Here is a 23,438-nt window from a genome sequence, read left to right on the forward strand (position 1 = left end):
GTAGTTAGGGAGACTGTTTGGATCCAGATACTTTTATACTACTGCTTCACAGCTGGACTTGCAGTTATTTGTGCACTTTACTACAGATCATGTAAATATACGTGATAATTATCTGTAAAGGAATTTATTTTCATATTATTGATTTCTTATATTTCACAGTTGCATTTTTTGCCATCTCCATTTTTGTCTGTTGGTGTTGTCATAGAATGTATAGCACTTATTTCTTTAAACAAACACAAAATAAATGGGTGTTACCTGTCTTTATAGCAACATTTTTCTGAGAATTCTGCTGAGTCATTATAAGACAGTGTTCTTTGTGTATTAACAATGGCAGAGTTACATTTGTATTCCATCAAATGTGTTAAGACTGTGACATTTGCCTGGCATCAACTGAGGGGAGATCAGAAATGCTAAGCACATTTATATTCCTTAATTTTAATTAAAATATTTTATCACTGCTATTTATTATGGAATTACTTATTTCTTTTGTCACCCTTTCTGTCTTTTATCATTTCTACTAATTTAATCTTTTTTTTTTGGGGGGGGGGGGCAGTAGTAATGTATTTCTTGCGTGTTCACCTAGAGTGTCATATTTTTGGATTTCTCTTGTTCATGATTCCTGCATACAATCATTTGTATTACTTTTGTGAATAGCCTCTTTGGTTAATTTCCTTTTTTTGTCTTATTTATAATCATATACAGGAATATGGTGCCAAGGATATCTGACCCATGTAAACTGCCATTCACAGATGTGAAAAATGAGTTGATTTTGCAGGCCCTACGGCAACATGTTTCACAGTTGCTGGAAACAGACACAGCTAACAAAGTCTATTGTGACCATACCTGGCACCATGTGGACAATAAAGGGAATGCTGTAGGAGGTAATGGCAGTGATTATGGGAAAGTCATACACTGGGCCAGTGATATGACTACCAAATCCAAGAACCATGCTGCTTCTATTGCATAGGAATGGAAGGGAAGGCTACTGGTTGTAGTCCTGATACCTAACCACCACTTACTGAGACAGAGGAGATCCTGTTGACTTTTAGAGATCTAGACAGCAAATCACAGGGTGCCTGAGATGTTGCTGTAGGTCTTGAGGTGGAGGACAACCAAAGAGTGTCTAATGGTGAATGGCTAGGTATGCCATTTTCAATACTGAAATCTGGAATTTCAGTATCCCGAGACCATAAAGACAAAACTTCAAAATAGCGAAACTGCATAAGCGCGAATCAGAATATCTCAAATCCATGCTTATGCATTTACACTACTTTATGTGAAGTGTTTGGCTGAGATGGTGTCCAGAATTTAAGGTGAGTGACAGTATGTGAGTGTTTTTGTAAGCTGTATGAGTGGGTTAGGGTAGAGAGGTGGAAGTATGAGTGTGAGTGTTGTATGTGTTGGTGTGTGTGTGTGTGTGTGTGTGTGTGTGTGTGTGTGTGTGTGTGTGTGTGTGTGTGTGTGTGTGTGTGTGTGTGTGTGTGTGTGTGTGTGTGTGTGTGTGTGTGTGTGTGTGTGTGTGTGTGTGTGTGTGTGTGTGCACGCTAGGGACTGTAGAATGTCTGGGTGTGAGTTTGTTTTTTTTTCTGTTTGTGTGATCTCAGAGTTGGTATATATAAGTAGGGGGGTGCGGGGGGTGCAGCTCCCCACATGGGGGTTCAGGGGGACTTGTCCCCCTTCTTACATGTAGTGTAAGGTTGTATAGTTTGTTTGGTGTGGGTAGAATGGTGTGTATGTTGTGTGGTGTATGGTGTATGTATGTTCGTGATTCTGTGTTTCGTGCTTTTGGGTTTCGGGATTGTGAGTCGTTCACCTTTATAGTTTTGAGATACTGAAATTCGAGATTTCAGTATTTCGAGATTATAAAGGGGAAATTTATATATACATATATACATATATATATATATATATATATATATACACACACACACACACACACACACACACACACACACACACACACACAAAAACACACACATAGACAGGAGGGAGAGAGATGGAAAGTGAAGAGTAGATTGTTGTATAAGTTTTTTTTTTGAAAAAAGTTTTTTTTAGATTTTAAATAAGCAAATTGATCATGACAATAATTGTATTTAGAAATTTGTGAACATAAATATAAAGAACAATATGAACATGAACAAACAAGAAAAACCTATTTATAAAAGTGCCTACTAACAACGAAAATTCTCCAAAAATTCCTATATATTACAATTGATATGAGTATAGCTATTTTTGTTTATCAAGCAGTTCCTTGAAATTTGTTCACATATTACAGGAGGTAATTTTAGTAGATCTTGACTTAATGGTCATAATTTCCAAATTACATACTTCACTTGCAATATTTGTGAATTGTTTGAATGGGTGTAGCTTCACTCTTCCAATCTTTGGTTATAACTTTCCTTGCAATTGATGAAATGGACCATAAAAGTGGGTATTTTATTTTTAACACAATCAGGAATAGGGGATTTAAAAAGAATTAATGGCTTATATAAAACAAAATTGTCTCCAAATAAAGTCTGTGAAAAAAGATTAATGTCATTCCAATAGAGTGTAAGTACAACACAATCAAAAATCATGTGCTGCCAATCGGCTATAAGCTCCTGTTTACATCTCCAAAAACTTGCTTCTTTTTAAACTTTAATTCAATTTTATAACATGTGAAGAAAGATCTATGCAAGAATTTCCAAGTAAAATGTCTCCATCTAAGAGAAGACGTTGCCTGTTTGGAAGATATTTAAAATGAGTTTTATCTTCTTCATCTGGGCATCTGTTATTAATGTAAGTAAAATAGTTCCAATAATTGTCATTGCAACTTTTTGTTTCTTTCCTCACATTCATCATCAGCCCCCTTTTTCCCATTTTTCTACATGGGGCCGGGGTATTGTGTTAACTGTCAACATCTGTCTCGATTCAGTGCCACACTCCTGCCTTCTTCAACACTCATACCTGACTGTCGCAGATCTTCTTTCACACAATCTAGCCACCTCTTTGCTGGATGTCCTTGCTTCCTCTTACCTTCTTCCTGTGTGTCCCAAATCTTTCTCACCAGATTGTCTTCTGCTTTTCTGCATGTATCCAAACCACTGTAATCTGTACGCTTTGATCTTTTCTGCAATTGTAGCTACTTTGGCTTCTGCTCTTATGTCCTCATTTCTTCGTCTATCCCACAGTGTGCATCCTACCATCCTTCAAAGGCACTTCATTTCTATCACATCTAGCTTCTTCAACTGTTCTGCCTTTACTGCCCAGGTTTCTGTACCATATAGTAGTACTGGTTGCACCACTTACTTGTACACCTTACTTTTCAGCTTCTTTGGCATTCTTCTCTCATAGACTACATCTAACACTCTATGCCCGTTTGCTGTAACCCCTCTGATTCTAGCTTTGACCTCTTCATTCAGGCTTCCCTTCTCCTCAACCACCCCTCCCAGATACTTGAAGCTGTTTACCTCTTCCACTGTCTTCCTTTCTATCTCTATTCTCAGCTTCTTCTGATTTCCTCAATTTGTTGACATTACCACTGCCTTATCTGTGCTTAGTTTCACTCCTTGTGCCTTCAGTTTTGCACGCCATTCTCCTATGCTTTGCTGAAGTTCTAGCTCAGATTCTGCCTGTAATGCCATATAGTCTGCATACAGCAACTTTGTTGATCTGTCCTCTCTGACCTGTTTGTTAATGTCCATCACCAGTATGAACAGCAGTGGGCTCAGATCTGAACCCGGGAGTACACCCATTCCCACTGGGAACCCCTCAGTAAGGCCGAACACTGTTCTTACTTGAGTCATTGGGTCTTTCTACATAGCCTCCACTAATTCTACTGTTTCTGGGACTTCAAACCACCGCAATACTGCCTAGATCAACTTTCTTGGGACCTTGTCACATGCTTTCTCCAAGTCTAGGAATGCCCAGTTGGACTCTCTTCTCATCTCTAGCTTCTTCTCAAGTATCTGTCTCACAGCAAAAATTGGGTCAATTGTGCTGCATCCTGATCTGAATCCAAACTGCTCACCTCCCATCTTACATTTGACTTCTCTGCATATCAGTTTATCAGTCACTCCCTCCAGAACTTCCATACAATGTGATAGGGGTTTGATGCCTCTGTACTGTCCACAGTTGTGGATGTCCCCTTTGTTCTTGTACACTGGCATGAGTATGCTTATTCTCCAGTCATCTGGGATACACCTTTCTATCCACACTGCTATTAGTACCCTCAGGAGCCATTTCTCCCCTATCTCACCCAGCATCTTTATCATATCTGCTGTGACCTCATCTTAGCCTGCTGCTTTCCCTGACTTTATCTTTCTTAGTGCTGTTCTTACTTCTTCTAGGGTGGGCTCCTCTTCTTCTCTCATCATAGGCTGTTTCTTGGGCAGTACAGCTTCTATGGAGTTTTCTTCATTCAGAAGCTGCTGGAAATACTCCTTCCATCTGCCTTTGATGTCCAGTGGACTGGTGAGCAGGTTGTTGTTGGTATACCTTACTAAGGGTTTCTGACTATTTTCTTTATCTTTTGGTCTTTGCCTTGTAATCTGATATAGTTTCTTTGTGCCACTTACTGAGTCAATTTCCAAAAGCTGGTAGAGTGCCTCTGATGCCCTATTATCTGCTATTGCAACTTTTTTCTTAGCTTTTATAGTAGTCCTTCCTAGCCTGGTCAGTCTTTTCAATCTCCCAATTCTTCCTGAACCCCTTCTTTCTTTTGATGACTTCCTGGACTTCTGTATTCAACCACCAGCTTTCCTTATGTACCTTATTTCCATAACTGGCTTGGCCACATATCTTTTCTGTAGTCCTAACACATGCTGTTTTAAGGTGCTGCCATTCTTGTTTAACTCCACTTATTTCCTCCTCATCTTGGGGCAGTAGAGCCCTGAGTAATTCCTTGAACTGTTGAACTTTCTCACCAGTCAACTTCCAGGTCTTCGGCCTGGTTTCTGTTGACCATAGAGCCTTCTGTGACCACTGCCTGCAGCTGACTGTGGCAACTAGTGGTTTATGCTGTGGGCCAACTGTTTCACTGGGGATGAGTTTGCAATCATGGATTCTACCCCAGTGCCTTTTCCTTAGTAGGAGGAATTCTACCTGAGTTGCATGTTGACTACTCTTGTATGTGATATTGTGACTGTCTCTCTTTCTGAACCATGTGTTGGCTACTATCAAGCCATTTGCCAGACAGAAGTCTAGAATGGCTTCTCCTTCTTTATCCCTGTTGCCCCACCCATGTGGGCTCAGGTAGTCTTCATATCCTGCTCTGTGTGTCCCGATATGTGCATTCAAGTCACCCATTATCAACACCCATTCATGTAGGTCCTGCAACTGCTGTCTGAATGTACTCTTTTCCTCACTATCCCAACCCTGCTGTGTAGTATAGGCTGAGATTATGAATGCTGCCCTATTATTACACTGGAGTCTGATTGCCATGGGCCTGCCATTAATTCTCATGATATCCCTCACTGCCTTCTGAAGCCTCTCTCTCACCATAATTCCTACACTATATCTAGGCTGTCCCCCTCCTGAGTAGTAGAGTCTGAATCCCAAGTCAAGTGGCTTTGCTGCATTGCCCATCCATCTCATCTCTTGGATACACAGGATGTCCAGCCTCCTCCGTATCATCATATCATCCACTTCCAGGCTGCATCCTGTCAGTGAACCCACATTAAGTGTAGCAATTCTCAGTTCATGTTTGGCAGGTTGGTTGGCTTTACGTCCAGCTTTCGTTCAACAGGACTATCCCAGGTAATCCAGGCTGGCCAACTAGACACCAGCCAGCCAGTAGCTTATTGACCTGGGCTTTATGGTGGGCACACACTGGTCAGTAGAGGCACATATACCCCTTCTACCATTAGCAAGTATCCCTGGTGTAGGTCAGTGTAGGTCAAGTCCTCAACCCACTTATCACCAGTAACTACCCATGTCCATTTTGGTGACAATCCATATGACTGAAACACCTAGAGCCATATTTTACACCATTGAGTGGCTAGCCCTGCCACAGTGCACAGTCTGTGATCTATGTTCTCCTATTTTAAGGATACTGCGCACCATAGTAGATGCTCAGAGCAGTTGGTCTGTACAACCCTTCCCCCTATAGGGAACCATGTAGAGTCTGTGCTGCTGTCCATAGCTCCATTCACTGGTGATTTTGAGATGGAAACACTCAGTGTATTTTTCAGACATTTGAGAAACCCCATGGAGACACAGGAGAACAACATGCACACTCCAAACAAGCATTGGTTGGAGGTCAAGATTGAACCTTGTACCTTGTGCATGGGAGGCAAAGACCTTAACCGTTATGCCAAATGGTTTCTTTCCTCACCACTCTATATAATTTGAATACAACACCCTCTCCCAGTGTGTTTTGCTGCATTAATAATATTAAAAAGTAAATTAATTTTGTGATAAGATCTCTTACCCTAGGTTGCATTAATTTAATTTTACCTTCTACATATTGTCTGAAAGATTATACATCCAACCACATATCTTTGCTTAAATCATGTTTGCTTATGATATAATCGATAGAATGCAGTTTTTCATTATTCATTAACTGAAACCAATATACCAGATTTGTTTTTCTTTAAATGTAATCATTGTGTCGAACTTTGAAGAAAAATCCATGCCTTATATGTTTGATTTCTATAAATTAAATTTCTAAAGGTATTTAATATAGTAGTGGTAAAATAAAAGTCAATTGGCTGGTGACACCTTTCTGAAAAGTAATATTTTAGGAACCAATGTAAACTATTGTGTAGTATAAGATTATGATTAAAGTTTATGTTATGTTTAAATTTTTTGAAAAAGCATCCTAAAAACCTCTTTCCATTTGTCTCTGTAAATATTATTTATTCAAAGCGATATTGTTTTTATAATTGATGATAAAGAATGTAATTCTAGCTCTGGTAGTCCAATCCCTCCTGTTGTCCATCCCTTATATGGTGTTTTAAGCCAATTATTGGTCCATTGGGGAGCCAACAAAATTTTAAAATTAGTGTATTAATTTCTTTAATATATATTTTAGATGGAGGTAAAGATGATTTAACAACATATATAATTTTTGGTAAAATAATCATTTCGATTGTAGATAGTCTCTATCTTCCATTTTGAAGAAACGTATTCAATTTATTTATTAAACTCTTTATACTGATTATGCTGTTAGCATCATTGCAATTTGTTATATTATTAATGTTATCTGTTATAATTATCCCTAAATAGTTCATTTGTCTGTTTGACTTGTCTGTTTGACAGTGTATTTAGTAAATGTACCATTTATCCTATCAATATTGGCATTTATGGGTAGTATTTTTGTTTTGTTATTATTAAAGGAGAGACCAAATTTTTTGGAACACATCCATTGCCTTAAAAACAGCAGAAAGGGAGCTATCACTATCACTCAGTGTCAGAAGAATGCCATCAGCAAATAACTGGAATTTAAAAAACAAATTCATATTCATGTTAATGCCTTTTATGTCTAAATCTGACATAATAACATTAGCAAAGGGTTCCATAATTAGAGTGAAAAGCAGGGGTGAAAGAGGACATCCTTGTTTAGTTCCTTTCAAAAATTGTATTGAATCAGAAGTAAAAGTGCCTATTCTAACATATGCAAAACAATTGTCACAAAGAAGATTTATAAAATGTGTAAAATTACTTGAAAACTTACATTCCTCTAAGATTAATAAAAGATATGTCCAATTTACAGAGTCAAAAGCACTATTAATGTCTAGACTCATTAATGTTAGTTTCTCTTTTGTTTTGTTTACACAATCAATTACTGTGATTATTATTTTGATATTGTCATAAGTATTTCTATTTAAAATAAAATCCATTTGATCCTCAATCATGGAACATAGAATATGTTTAATTGATTAGCATAAATTACTATGAATAATTTATAATCTACATTTAAACATGAATTTGGTCTGTACACAGAAAATTCAGTTGGATCTTTGTTAGTTTTTAAAATTGGGGGGTTAAGAGTATATTACCAGGAGGGTGGAACTTTTGTTAAGTCTTTAACTATAGAAAAAAATGTTGTGTAATATGTTTAAGGCTTCTTTAGATAGTAACTTGTAGAGTTCTGGTATAATTTTATCATTTCCTGGTGCTTAGTTAGGTTTAATTTTGTTAATTTGAGTTAGAATTTCAGACATTAAGACAGGTTGATCAATTCATTTCACTTTGGCATCAGATAATTTATTATATATATATATATATATATATATATATATATATATATATATATATATATATATATGACATTTTTGATTATCCCTTTTGAGTCTGTTATTACATTATATTCATTTATTTTATTGTAACAATTTCTAAATTCTTGTAAAATATCTTACGTTTTCATCACTTTTCCTTATCTCTTATGTATATAAATCTCTTTTATATGGTTAGACTTACTAAGTAGTTTTGTTCTCTTAGCTAACTTATGTATATATTTTGGGTTAATAGAGAAATTAATTATCTTATCTTAAACTTTTCTAGATTAATCTTAGTTACCCACCAAAAACAAAAAAATGTTTTAATGTAACTAAACACATTTAAAATCCTTCAAACCCCTCATGGAGTCTAACACTCCCTGCTTGAATAGTCTAAGCATCCAAGCAAACCCACTTATCTACTATTCAAAAAAGCCCAAACCCTTCTGCTTCAATTAAACAAAATTGTCATTAACAGCAAAGTGAACACAAGTCTATATTCTTTAAATCTGATATATATATATATATATATATATATATATATATATATATATATATATATATATATGGATTCCATACACTAGATCAAAGGTTATGGAATACACACTGCAGCGAAAGTGCACTTACTTGAAAGTGCACTTACACAAAGTTCAGTACAATGAACGGGTGTTGTACTGAACTTCTGTGAAGTACTCACGGACCTTAGGGTTAGGGCACGGGTCATGGTAAGGGGATAGCCCATGATGACCCGTGCCCTAGCCCTAAGGTCCATTATGACTGCAGCGCAGTGAAGGACATATGTCCTCCACTATGGGGCAATAGTCACAAACCTTAGGGTTAGGGCATGGGTTAGGGTAAGGGGATAGCTTTACTAACTATCCCCTTACCCTAACCCTAAGGTCCGTGAGTATCACACCATAGTGGAGGACATAGCTTTTTTTTTATGTCCTCCACTGTGCTGCGGTACGTTCGGTGAAGTGCACTTTCGCGGAAGTTCACTTTCGTTAAAGTGAACTTTCGTGAAAGCGAGGCTTCCTATTGCAAGTTCGAAGTTGTGAACTTTCGTTCTTGTAATAGGAATCCATATATATATATATATATATATATATATATATATATATATATATACACATGAAAAATAAGAGAAGTATTATATGTCCAATGTTATTGTTTAACTTACATATTTCTCATTTTTATATATTTGTTAAAGCACTAAGAGATAAATAAAATGTCATTATTGTTTGATTACTATATACAATCTTAAATCTCATCTACTGTCATCTTGAAAAGGGGAGAAACTGCTCTACTACAGATAAAGATTCCTATTATGTGCCTCAGAAAAAGAACAATTTCCTTCCCAAGTCATCTATTTTCCTTCAGTGAAAATGTAATAATAATAGATAAATAGATGTCATCAAACATTTAAACAATAATGTACTGCTATTTGTGCTCAGCAGTTTACTATAATAAACTAACACAGCTTATGTCATCCCTATTAACATCAGGTTTGTTTGTTTCTTTGTTTTGTACATGATAACATCAAGTGTAATGATAACATACTCATGACATTAACATCAAGCTTCTAATAACATGGTTGCCAATGTCATATATATGTTTGCGTCACCATTAATGTAATGCATCTGTGAAAAATATGTACACTCAAATATAGTCTTCAAAAAATGTACTCAATAATATATCAAAGTACATGCAGCATTACTTTATTTTCTTTATTAAATGATAAACAGCAACACTTCTGACAGATAATAATGTAAATATAACATTCACCAAATGTTTGGTTTACATGCTTTGCATAGCTTTCTAATGATTTGTCTTATGTAACAAACTATACTGCTTCATATAACAGAAATGGTATGTACATATGCTTATTTTTCATTCAAAATTATATCAAAACTAATTATCTAGAAAGAGAAAACATAAACTTTTGGTAACCTACGACAGCATAGTGAATTATTTATTGAGCTACAATGTCTTAACAGTACAATATAACTTAGTTTTTAATTTAAGTTACCCAGAAATCAAGAGTTTAAGTGTCTTATTGTATTCCCCATTCACAATTTTATGGTTTCATTGGCTTTCTTTAACTGAGCTCATAGTATTTGTAGTATCTGAGCTAATGTATTATTCATAGGTTCCACCTACTTTTTAAATGAACCTTTTAAAGCTGACCACTAATCAAAATCATAAGCTTTTAACAGCCCTGATTCTCTGCATGAGCAGGAAACTTCACAAAGCTTGAGCTGTTTACCAGAGAAAGCTTCAAGTGTTTAAGTAAGAAGAGAAAGCTAGAGAAAAAACTTCTCTTCTAGTTTTTTACAAATATATCTTGTAACCAGACATGTTTCCCTAATTATCTGAGAGTATTTTATCTCATTATCAAGACTAATGAACACATATAACAAATCTATAAGGAAAGGTTATTTTAAATCTATTCTAAGCATTACAGCCCCTTCATTTGTGAACTATAACATGAAAATATATCCACAAAGAATGCAATTATCTCCCTACTCCAAAAACAAACGCATTGCAATTCATCTGGTAAGGCACAACAGCTACATATTACCAAAGCCCATGATAAATCAACTCCTTAAATGTTACTCAGAATTACATTTAGGCAGGGTCACATCTACATTCATAAAATATGTTTCTCTGTTTATCCCCCTGTAAGGCATTTTTTCACTGTTAATGCTTCTGAAACATAAAATGCCACTTGAAGCACATGGGTTCCCATTACCTGATTGAACATTTAGCTTAGTGAATACCTAAACATCGATCTGATAATAGTAAAAGCAAAAAACTGTGACTGGCTGATTTAACGTAGGGAAAGAATTCCCTTGGCCGTTATGTGTATTTTGCTCCTTTCCCCACTGTAGAACGATCTTGTATTTGGTATATTTAGTAAGGGGTGGTGCTGGGGCACAGGGCCCCACATTGGGGAATGTGGGAAGTGAAGCCCCCCACTTCATTTTGGTTTCATTTTTTTTATTTATTTTTTTTTTGTGGCAAAGGGAATTCATTCCCTACATTATATCAGCCGTTCACTGTTTTAATTTTTCAATATTACCATGTCGGTGTTTAGGTATTCACTAACCTAAATGTTCAATCGGGTAATATAGATGCAAGTACAAGCCCCTTTTTATTAAATAATTTTCCATTTATGGGAATAAGACAACTTAGAGAATTAGATGTGTAATCAAACTCAGTGCAACTAGAGCTGACATACAGACACAAAGCATGCCTTAGCTTAATGGTAACCAAATGTGATTGCAACACCACAGTGTAAATTTTGTATTAGGGGCTATATGCTTCTTTTAAATAAGGACTGAGACTAAAAAAGACTTAATAATATATTGTTAAAGCATATCAAGAAAGTATTTGTTGTTTATAAAATTAGGCAAGTGCGACCTCAACAGGTTAGGTTACCTTGTAATAGCAGACTTCTTATTGATTTTCAAACTTCTGTTTATGTTATAGATGAGTATGAGATCTTTTCCAGTATTGTTTTTTTTTTCATATGAAGATAAAAGACATATTTATATAAGGAGATAAGGAGAAAAGCAATCTTTAGCACTTTGTTATTTGTGTGTGTGTGTGTGTGTGTGTGTGTGTGTGTGTGTGTGTGTGTGTGTGTGTGTGTGTGTGTGTATGTGTGTATCGTGTGTGTGTGCGTGTGTGTGTGTGTGTGTGTGTGTAACAGCCATTTTTCTCTTCATTTCTGCTTTTCATTTACTTTCCATCCATTTTTCTCAGCTTTTCTCTTTAAGGACACAGTGGACCAATCTATACCTTCTGTCTTTTCTAATATTTTATTAGTTTTTAGATATGACAATGTAGGGTCCAGATCTTCAAAGAGTTTAGTGTTGTCTGAAAGAAAAATCTTTAATCTGGCAGGAAATAGTAGATGTTCTTTATTTGTTTTTTCTTAAGTTCTCTAATAAGAGGAATAAATTGTTTTCTCTTGAATATTACTGCTGCAGAATAGTCATTGTCGAAATTAATATTATATCCATCTATTTTGAATGGTGATTTAGTCCAGGCAGCCTTCAGAACAAGCTCTTTATCGTGAGAGGAAAAAAAATTACCAATCGTAGACCTAGGAAAAGTGTTTAAGATGCAGGAGTAATTAAGGATCTATGTGCTTTCACTTAGGTTCATAGGTTCATAGATTTTTACTAGGCTAATGACCACAAGGAACTTTTTAAGCCTAGCCATGCATTCTAAATGCCTGACAAGCTCTGACACCCTTCATAAGTGTAAGCATGGGCCTGGGAGATGAACCATTTCCTCTCTACACTGAATGAGAGTGCTTCTGGTAAGTTTAAAATTTTAGGGAGCCAGGAATATAAAGAAATGAATCATATTATTATCTTAAGTTCTTTCAGGTAATCCAAATATACAGATGTTATTCCTGTGAGATCTATTTTTGAGATCTTCAGTTTTGACGAGGAGAAGATTATTTTGCTTTAACAGGACTATGTCATTAAAAAAATCTTTGATGCCTGATATCTGGGTCTTCTGCAGCTGCAGAACTTCTTTGATTTGTTCCATTTGTTTGGAACAGTTCTGTTTAAAATCTTCAATTTTGGTGTCCAATTTATCTATCTTAAGTGATAATTCTTGAATGTTAGTTAGAACTGAGAGAATCACTTTTTAAGTACAGAATCTTGTGAAGTTACCTTTGTATGCCTCATTATAAGGCTGGATACAGTGATGAATATTTCCCATGAAGAATGTAGCAGGAAAATAATGAAATATGTAAAAGATTCTTTGATACAATACTCAAGCGCTGCAAGATTTATCAAAATTCACTCAATTAAGTTATTTAGAATTGTTTAGAAATATAATTTCCTGTCAGAAATGTATGTAGAAGCAGAGCAGAAGAAAAGTACTGCTACCCTGGTCACATCCTGGCCATGTCCTGTATAAGATGTTCTAAATATGCAGATGCAAAGTGTGTTTTGTTGCATGTTATTGTATGACATTTGTATTGATATACTTATCATCCCTCTTTCAACTCCATTTCATCTGATTAAGCACATCTGCTACTGATTTTCCATGACCACTTGCAAATTTTAGGCAAAAATCTTTTATTTTTCCTATTGCTGTACATAAAGTTGATTTATAAATTGCATCCAGTATTACTTAACTTTAAAATTTATATAACGTAACATTTGATCAATTTTTATTCTGTTTTTCTTTTTGTGTCTACCTGATGTCAGAGTATTGGTAGCTACTGAAGATAATGACAGTGAAGTAGAGGCACAGTTTGGGAATGCAGAGGGTCAGTCTGCCACAGAAGCTGTGGCTCCCACATCCTTTGCCCATATTTTGGACACAATCAGAATGCCTGAGCTTACCCATGACATGGCTCCATCAGAGATAGAACAGGGTGAGAGTGACATGGTTCATCAGAGTAGTGTGGATACAACAGTCTCAGAGCTGAACGAGTCTTTTTCTAACCATCAAGAGGGTGAAGTACCATACAGGGGTGTTGGAAGAGGTGCTCAGAGGAGGCCTGCTGTTCACCCTCCTCTTGATGTCAATGTGTCAGTAGGTGCCATACGATGTAAATGTAGAGTCGTCATGGAGGCACAGACATGTTCTACCAAGGCTTTTAAAGAGATAGTCTGAATATTGTATGTTGTGCATTCTGAAGTTTGAGAGTGCCTGAACAATGTGGGTGACTCCCTGGACAAGATGAATGACACACTGGATTGTGCAATGACTATAATGGAATGTCTGCTGGTTGATGGTTGGCACCCAATTGGCTGGAGAACCAGTACGTTATCAGCTGTTAGCCAACATGGCCATGCCAGATCTTGCTCTCATAATGACTCTACGTTCACTGCTCTATCAGTGATTGAGGTGTCCACACCCAGACATGGTTGACCACATGCTCATGGTCATGGACATAGTCATGATGAGATCTCATCTAGCAGACATTCACATTTTGGTAGCACCCCCACTTTTAGCCTGGGCTATACACACACACACACACACACACACACACACACACACACACACAAATACACACACACACACATTAAAAATCACTCACACACACACTCAAATTATAAACATTACTTCTGACTGATATGAATTTGTTGTTACTGGCCTTGACAATTGCATACTTGCTGAAAAAAACTTTTTTTCTCTTGCACATGCTCACTTCTTTGGTGTCAAGCTTGCCTTCCTGTCATCCTCTCCCACCCTGAGCAAGTGATGATGACTCTGCCCTGCCCTTTACACATTTCTTTGTGATTTAAGGTTGCCTATGTGTGATACAAAGAGTGAATAGCTAATGCTTGCTTACTCAGATACTTGCTTTAATGTGATATATTCCAGAAAGTTTATTTACATTTCTTCCACTCATTTGTAAATGAATAATTATGTTCTTATTGACCCTCATTATATTTATTGCATTATTCTTATTATGGCAGTCCCTACTAGCTAAGTAATTACTGCTTGCACCCTAAACTTGTGCAAATGATGCTAACATTGACCTGATCACTACTGTTTTATATACATTGGTATGGTAAAGTGTAATATGTGATGTACAGTACTAAGCAAAATTATATACATATACATATACTGCATAAATTATTCTTGAGTTACTGCTGACATTAGTGTATATATCAGCAGTGTTTCATCATTGTGACAAAATCACTGTCTGGTGCTGACAAAACATATTTATTACATGGTTAAGTAAACTTTGTGGACTTTTGCAGCCATTAGTTTTACTATTTGTATGTGTTTAGGATCTTAGGTTTTCTCTCAGGTAGTAACTGTGTGTGCTACCCTTTGCCTCTTGGTCAGAGCCATTGTATATTGTTCAAACCTTCGTCTGCCCGGTTCACCTGCAGCTGGTGGTGCTTCCTCAGCCTCATCATCTTTATGTGCTCGAGCTGCTGTTCCTGTCTGTGGTCATGGAAGCTGTGGTGCTTGGACTTGTTCTCCTTGTAACTGTTTATTGACAACTATATTGTGCAACATGGCAGAGACTGTAAGTATTTTAGCTGAGGTGGCTGAGTTGTACTGCAGGGCAGCACCTGGTGTGTTTAGACAACTGAATCTTGATTTGAGCAGACTGAATACACACTCTATAATATTCTTATTTTTAGAATGGGCATCATTGTATCCTTGTTCAGTGGGGTTGTGTGGGGTTTTCGTGTGTGTCATGAGCCAGGTTTCCAGTGCATAACCTGCATCCCCCACTAGATGGCCTTGTGGAAAGTCACACTTAGCAAACATTAGCTATGTCAACGGTGTGTCATATGTATGAGTCATGAAAACTGTCAGGTACCTGCACACACATTGCAGATGATCCCATGGGTATTACAGACCACCTGACAGTTGGTAGAGTGGTAGTCTTTCCTGTTGATGTAACTTTTTTTCCCTTTTCATGGAGTGGGACTTTTATTTCTATGTTTTTGCATTCTATGCCCCCAGAAACTATAGGAAGTCTGCTGTGGCATAGAGTTGTTGCATGGTAGTTGCTCTCTTTTCTAGAGTATGTTGAAAAGCAGATATGATTAATTGCATGTTGTAGCATTGCATTTAGAAACTGACATAATATTCTAGGGGCCGAGACCTCTGACACCCCTAATACATTTCCTGTGGTTCTGTGAAAAGTATCTGTATCTAGTACACATAATGCTACACATACCTTAATTTCAACTGGAATGGATTCTACATGGTTTCTTCAGGGTCTCGGGTGATGGTGGCAAAGGTTGCATGTTTCCTCAAGGATATTCTTGTCCACCCTGTATCACTCAATAATATCTGTGTCATGCAGTCCATGATAAGTGAAATGGGGTCTAAACACACTTCTCCTTCTAGTCAGAGGTCTGGCAGTAGCAGTGACATGCTGCATTAAAGCCTGTTACACATAACAGGATAATGGTGACAGCAGGAAACCCTAATATTTTTTCTAAGTGTCTTCATGGCTGTATTCCAAAAAGTATTGGAATTGAAGGCAAAAGGTAACACTGAGTATACATGTACACTTTATATGTTCACGAATAGCTCCACCATGTTGGATTGCTTAATTTGCATGTAATTCATCTACTTATGCCTTAATTAGCATATTGTGCTATTTGCCCTTGTTCTGAGCAATTAGAGCTGCTTAATGAATACCATATAGCACTTTACACATGCAATAGCACTGATGAGTGCAGTCATTAATGAATCAGGCTCATAATCTCTCATAAATTATGTTTCTTTATGGCATAAAATATTAATTGAGCTTACCTAATACTGACTCATATGTAACACTGTGGCCCTCAGTAAAATATAAAGGAGGAGAAAATAATCTTGACCTCAGCCTACAGTACATAAAAGCATGCCTACATGTATTTCTTCTAACTCTGTGTTGATTTCATTGTTATACAAAATTGTGTGAACCACTGTCTTGAAACAGGTCAGTAAAATGGTTTCAAGAAGTCAAAAAAGTCTGGTGCATTATACTTTGTTGTGGCAGTAGAAATTTGGTATTTTATTGATAAACATTTCAAATTATGCAAAACAAAAATTTTTAAGTAATATAGTGTTCTTGGTAATATTGACTAACTCAAGTATTTTTGTTCCAATTTGGATTCTAGGGCATAGTTTTAAAACATGTAAAGGCGTTTCATAGTTTTCATTCATTACGACATCCCAGTTCTGGTATAATATCAGGAGGGGTTGATGAAATACAAACTGCTTCTAGTGAGGATCATCTCAGAAATGTCAGGATTCAGCATTAATTTTGGTAAACAGTTATCTTTATTACAAACAATATGAAAGGATAGCATAAACAATGTTACCACTTCAGCATCTCACCCCCATCTGCTCACATCTCAATACCTGCAATTTATTATGGGACACACTTGCTCTGAAAAGGACCTTTGTATTAAAAATGGCAGTCATTATATACATATGCCCAATATATACATGCATCCTGACAGCTTGTATTCTTTTTCCATGACCACAATGCTGGTAACACTCTGTATGTAGTAGCTGCCATATGGTTTTGTATTTAGGGGATCAGAGCAATCATTTGTAAACCTTGAGATCCTGAACATATGTACATTACATTTGAATATATTTTTATACAGATGCACATTGGCCTATTAAAATTATTGCTTCCAAACACACCTAGCATGAAGGATACATGCTTAAAACTGAGATCTTGTTAAGATAACAAAGACTGCAATTATAATCTTCAGAATAATGAGGAAGTAAGTGTGACTACAGGGAATATATACTAAGCCAGTGGTTACAATACCTTGGAGTAGAGTTACCACCTTCTGAAATGCTCAAAGTATGACTTTTTTATGAAAACATGAAATTTTGCAGGACCAACATCCATTGAAAGAACTAGACTTTACTATTTTTGCCAAAATAAAAGCACAGTCTTACAGAATTTCAGTTGAGGTATTTCAGATACAAAATAATTGACATGTGCAAGTATTACAGGAACCTTAGGAAATCTTTTTTTCTTGAAATTTCAGGATGTTTGATATTTTTCTGTTTCTCCATAGGATACAATTGCCCAGGCAGGGATTTTCTTAGCTAAAGAGGAACAGGTGGTAACCCTAGCTTGGATTATTCCCCTTACTCCAAGGTATATGATTTGCAAAGTCAGTATATGTAAGAAGCAAGGTGTGAGAAGGGTGCTGCAACTCACACTGAAAAATGAAGGTAATAAACCTCTATTATAGCAAGTATAGTAAGGTTGCATTTCCTGGGCAATTGCACCTATTTTTTTGCAGTTGGGAGATTTGCAATTTGCAGATCTCATACTTCTAGTAAGGAGCATATAAAACTGAAGGATGCAATCCAGTTCATAGGAGATAATGTCTCTGTAATGTCAACTAACATCTCACACACACACACACACACACACACACACACACACACACACACACACACACACACACACACACACACACACACACACACACACACACACACACACACACATGCATACACACAAACACAAAAACAGTTGACTGCAGTATGAAAAGAGCCTCTCTCTAAGTACACAAACTACAGAACACAGTACTATACAGAAGCACCATGGCACATGTCCTGAACTGTGGTAGGAGATTAATTCTTAAGTCTGGCACCTTAAACAACTCAGCCATCCACACACACACAGATAAGACCATAATGCTACAATCCCTCATGCTGTCTTAGATTGCTTTGCATACAGTAATACCATCTGATTTTTTTCAGTTGCTATATAATGCACAAACCTTACCTTCATTGAAGGTTGTGCGTCAGGCCTGGCAAGCCAGTATGTAAAAATAAACTGCCAATCATTAGCAGACCGGAGTTCCGCTATGGCGACCCCTTACCGGGAAAAGCCTAAAGACGCAAACAATATAATGCACAAACCTCTCAAAAAGAGAAATGTTAGAAGAACAAAGAATTAGGATAATTAGAGAAGTTATTTATGCTTCACATGTATACAATATCTTCAATAACAGACTGAAATAGATGTCAGAGATGAAAGTGAACAATGTCTGTTCAAATTATGACATGAACTTAAAAGTATGAAATAAACTGAAACAAATGAAGAAACAAGAAAAGGTTTAACTGAAAAAAAGTAAAAGTCATTTAAATATGAGCAAAATAAGGAGACTGGTAAATAAATTCATGTATCTGATAAACACTGTTCTGATTCATTGACCATGTGTAGTCCTAGAGATGTGGGAGGTAATACAGCATAATAGTATAATAACAGGGTATACTGAACAAAATTGTGTTGCAGGTTGATAAAGGGATGTGCTTACGTGAGCTCCAATCACTAATGCTTTGGATCCAGGTGCTCGCACGTTATTAAAAAGTATAAATATGGCTAAAATCAGGAAGTGTGACATAATGGAAATGTGATGCACTGAGAATATTATGCTGTGTCATATGCTGGATTCCTTCTGAATATGAGTATACCAGGAGAAGAACTAATTATGTTAGACACCTGTTAATGTAGAAAAAAATAATCTTCACATAGCCTTAGTTTATGTAAAACTAAAACATTCTGAGCAAAAAATATGGATAGCACTGTATCGCTTTCCATGCATCAAGTGTGCATGTTTCACCACTTTAATTTATCATACATATTCATACTCATCTGCAGTTGTTGTGTTGTGTCTTTCGGTGTATCCACGTTAGGGGTCGCCACAGCGGAACTCCGGTCCGCCTAATGTTTTTGGTAGTGGATTTTTACGTACCGAGTTACCAGCCCTGACGCACAATCTTCAATGACGCCATGCCCATTCACGCATGCCTCCACACAGAAGACGCTCTAGCTGAGAATCGAATGGGACAACGTCTTGCTGTTAGGCGACAACGCTACCGCAGCACCACTACCGCGGGCTCTCATACTCATCTGCAGTAATCTCTTATTTACAGCATTGTGCTTTGAGCCTTACTCATGTTTACCCTGATGTAGATAATCACTTTAGTAAACACTTCTTCACTAGGTTAGCCTACCGCTACAAACTCTTTACCTTGTTTAATCTGCTCACACTCAATCTGCATATCTTGCGTATTCTCATCCCACTTTTACTATATTTCCATACTCCTGACCGCAGTCCTTTTACAACTACAACAGTAACTATGTTACCTTTTATTTTTACAAACTGATGTTCCTGATGTGCATGTTCACTCTTATCTTAGTCTCACTGATGTCTTCACCCACTCTTTCATCAAGGCTTAGCTAATGACCCTCAAAAATACATCAGGTATTACAAATGTCCCAGTATATGTGTCTTCTCTATACAATGCACCTATTTCTCTTTAGTTTTATTTTTTAGTTTCTCTTTTCTAAACACAAAACCTTGCCTCACACAACATTATTTCATTAGAACCCCTCAATGGCTCTGTATTTTTTATTAAATGTTGCACACAGACTATATTGATTCCGTTTCTTTAAAATTTTAATGTAACTAGGTTTATCAGGATGTACCCAGAATTTATTTATTATGTTTGCAGTAAATCATGTTTCAAATGGACTTGCAGACGTCCTACATTTATTGCCAGTAATACAGCAAAATGCCAAAGTTACTATTGCTTGATATAACTTTAGTGTAGATTGTCAATCTGTTTATGGGATGCAGTAGGAATACAGCTCTCATACTAAGGCAACATTTTCTGGAAACTTCTGTTTAATTATACTTGCACTGTTGCACTGTATAGTTATACTACTATTTTGCAAAAGTGTACTCACAACATAAAATTGTATATGCATTATGCACGTGTTGGTACATGAAATGCTCTGGTGTTCTGAAAATATGAATATGTTGAGCTAGCTTTACTTTCTGGTCCTCACTTGTAAATGGGCTTCTGCTCAGTGGGATTATCACTGTCAAAAAACAGAAAACAATAAAACAAAAATAAATAATTTGCTCACCTAATATCTTGCTCAGAGCAGCCTCCAGAACCTTTCCAGATAAAATCCCAAGCAACCCTCTAGCATTCTCAGGAGCTTTTCATTGTTAAATAATGTACATTCCAACAAGTTCAACTGACAAAATTCTTCACAGAGAACATGTCCCCTAGTGAACTGTTGATTTCATTAGCACTATTAAGGGAAATATCAACTGAATGTCAGGCTGTGAGCACTCTGTTGTTTTTCTTTCTAATTATCTTAGATTATGTTTCCAGTCCTTGCTTTAGAGAACAAAGCTGTGTTTTAACATTTTAAAATTAAAACTATAGTTGCTACGTCCTGCTAAGGACATCTGTTTTCTTGATCCCCAATTTCAACATCTCTTTGTGACTCAGAAATGTCAGAAATGAAAATGTATTATAGCAAGATAACTGATGCAGAGTCTTCTATGTCAGTGAGTATGCAAAACATTTTTCTTTAAAATATAGCTTAAATGTTTTAATCCAAAATAAACACATTAGCAATGCAATCATTGTGCGCTTTATTTTGGTCAGGAAGCATAGAGTACTGCCTTTATTAACTTTCATCGAAGGCCTGTGTCCATTGATGTGTGAAACCGGGCTCTCTAGGTTTATTGTCTAAGTGTTCCATTTCTGAAGAGGGCTTTTGCAGAACTATATTTCATTATTCCTGCTAGAAGGAACTAAGCCAGGCTGAAATCACTTATCTAGATCTGGTGAAAAGGCCTGCAAAAGAGCCAACCTGGGAAAACAAAATGAGCAATTACCACTAGGTACTGCTCTTTTAGTCTCACTTTTAGCTCAAGGAATTGTTAAGGGCTAGCAAAGCTTGCAGCTGCTAGTTTCAGCTAACAGGACTCTTGAGCATGATTCTTAGCTATAGTCATCTTCGCCATGCACTTATTTACTTTGCTGACTCTTTGAGTCCGTCTTGCATAGGAATTTGAATATATGACAGCTCTTATAAATGTTGATGCAAGAAGTGGTGCAAAAATAATCATGTGTAAAAGAATTCCCACAATGCATCCTTAAGAAATGCACAAACACTCTGTTAAGGCATACAGAGAAGACAGCACCTGGATCACAAGCTTAGGTAAGGAACATCTATACAAATTAAGGTACCCAGCAGATTAATATGGTGGGTGCAATTCATAATGCATAAAAGTTTACACCTATTTTGGACTACAAGGCATGCAATGCTAAACTTTAAAATCTCCCCAGTCAGGTGTAGAAATGATGTGTTGCACAGCAAGATATAGATGAGCAACATATGCTAAACTGTTAACTGTTAAAATGTTAAACTGGCTTTGCCACTGTAGCAAGCCTGGCTAACTCATACCTCATATGTAAATAAATTCTTAGTCAAGTTACTGTTAATCTTCTTTCTCTCCTGACTTTATCCAGGGGTTAACCCTTACCAGTGAAATTGTTACTCTGTCTTTGTAAATATCAGATCTGTAAAGTGTCTTCATTTTCATTTTAATTGTTGCTGTTTGTCTTGTAGCTTTTCTCCCCGGGCCTCCGCTGAAAATGGACATGATTCCAGTCGGACTATCCCAGTCAACAAATGTAAAATAAAAATAAATAAATAAAATAAAATATGCACTGCAATGTCAGTAATGTTTACAGATCCAAAAATGTACCCCTATTGTAACTATTGTAGTATCCAAGGATATAGTATACATTAACATGTAGCACACACTAATATACTTGTTAGTGCAGCCATTACCCCTGTCATTCATCCAGTGGGAAGCAAAGATGCTATTCTAATGTGTGTGAAACTGGCTGTATAGTTGTCACAGCCCGTGTTTCGTCATTGATTATTTTAAGTGATCTGAGTCTCAGTTCTATCACTATCTACAGTATGTACAAACACACACACACACACACACACACACACACACACACACACATACACTATTTAGGAGTTTGCCTGTGTATGTTTTATTCTGCTATGAAAATTGTTAACCCCCCCCTCCCCTTAGGCATTTACATAAAGCCGCTATCCGCATTGCTAATTTCTTCATCTCTTTCTTTATAGTAGTAATCATTCATTCTTCTCCTCATGATTAATACTCAGTATGTACTCCCACAGAAATAAAATATTACATTTATATGCAGTGTAGGGCACACTGATTGCCATGCTGTTCACACCAGCTGCCTGATGTCCAGATGAGATTGAGCATTCAATACATTACTGAAGTGAATGGTGACTGAACATTTGCCCTTCTTTTCTGAATACTGATATCTTCAGAAATAGTTACAATAAGCTGCAGGGATATAGGGGCAGCTAGCTTCTAGAACAAAACACAAATTTTGGTTAGAATTCCATTTGTAATATTCTGATCACAGTTTTAATCATTCGTAGTGAAATAATCACCATTTGTTATGAGAGTGATAATTTATTTTTGGACTCAGTGCTAAGACTGACATTTTACATTGTAATAAATTTTGCACATACAAGAAAATATTTCAGATTTTAGCAAGAACAGGTAGAAGTTTCCTGGGATATGTACATTATAAAACTGAGCATTAAAAGCAGTTGTTTCACACTCCTCTATGAGTAAAACATGAGTGCATCTGGGTACAGAAAAAACAATGTATTAACTGAAAAAATAAAAAGGGGGGAGGACACCTGCCAGTGATGTGCCTACACAGCACTCATACAGGCATGCCTCGCACACCTCCAGTAAATGTAGAGACAAATGCAGAAAAAGATAGACAGAGGAATGGATGTGGCATTATTGTTCCAGGGTTATAGTGAAGAGACCTGAGAGATAATGATGAAGATTACTTTATACTGTATGCTGGTCTGCTGTGCTTTTT

Source organism: Protopterus annectens, chromosome 12.part0, assembly GCF_019279795.1.
Source record: "Protopterus annectens isolate FY-2018-M chromosome 12.part0, PAN1.0, whole genome shotgun sequence".
In the NCBI taxonomy this organism is placed as follows: domain Eukaryota; kingdom Metazoa; phylum Chordata; order Ceratodontiformes; family Protopteridae; genus Protopterus; species Protopterus annectens.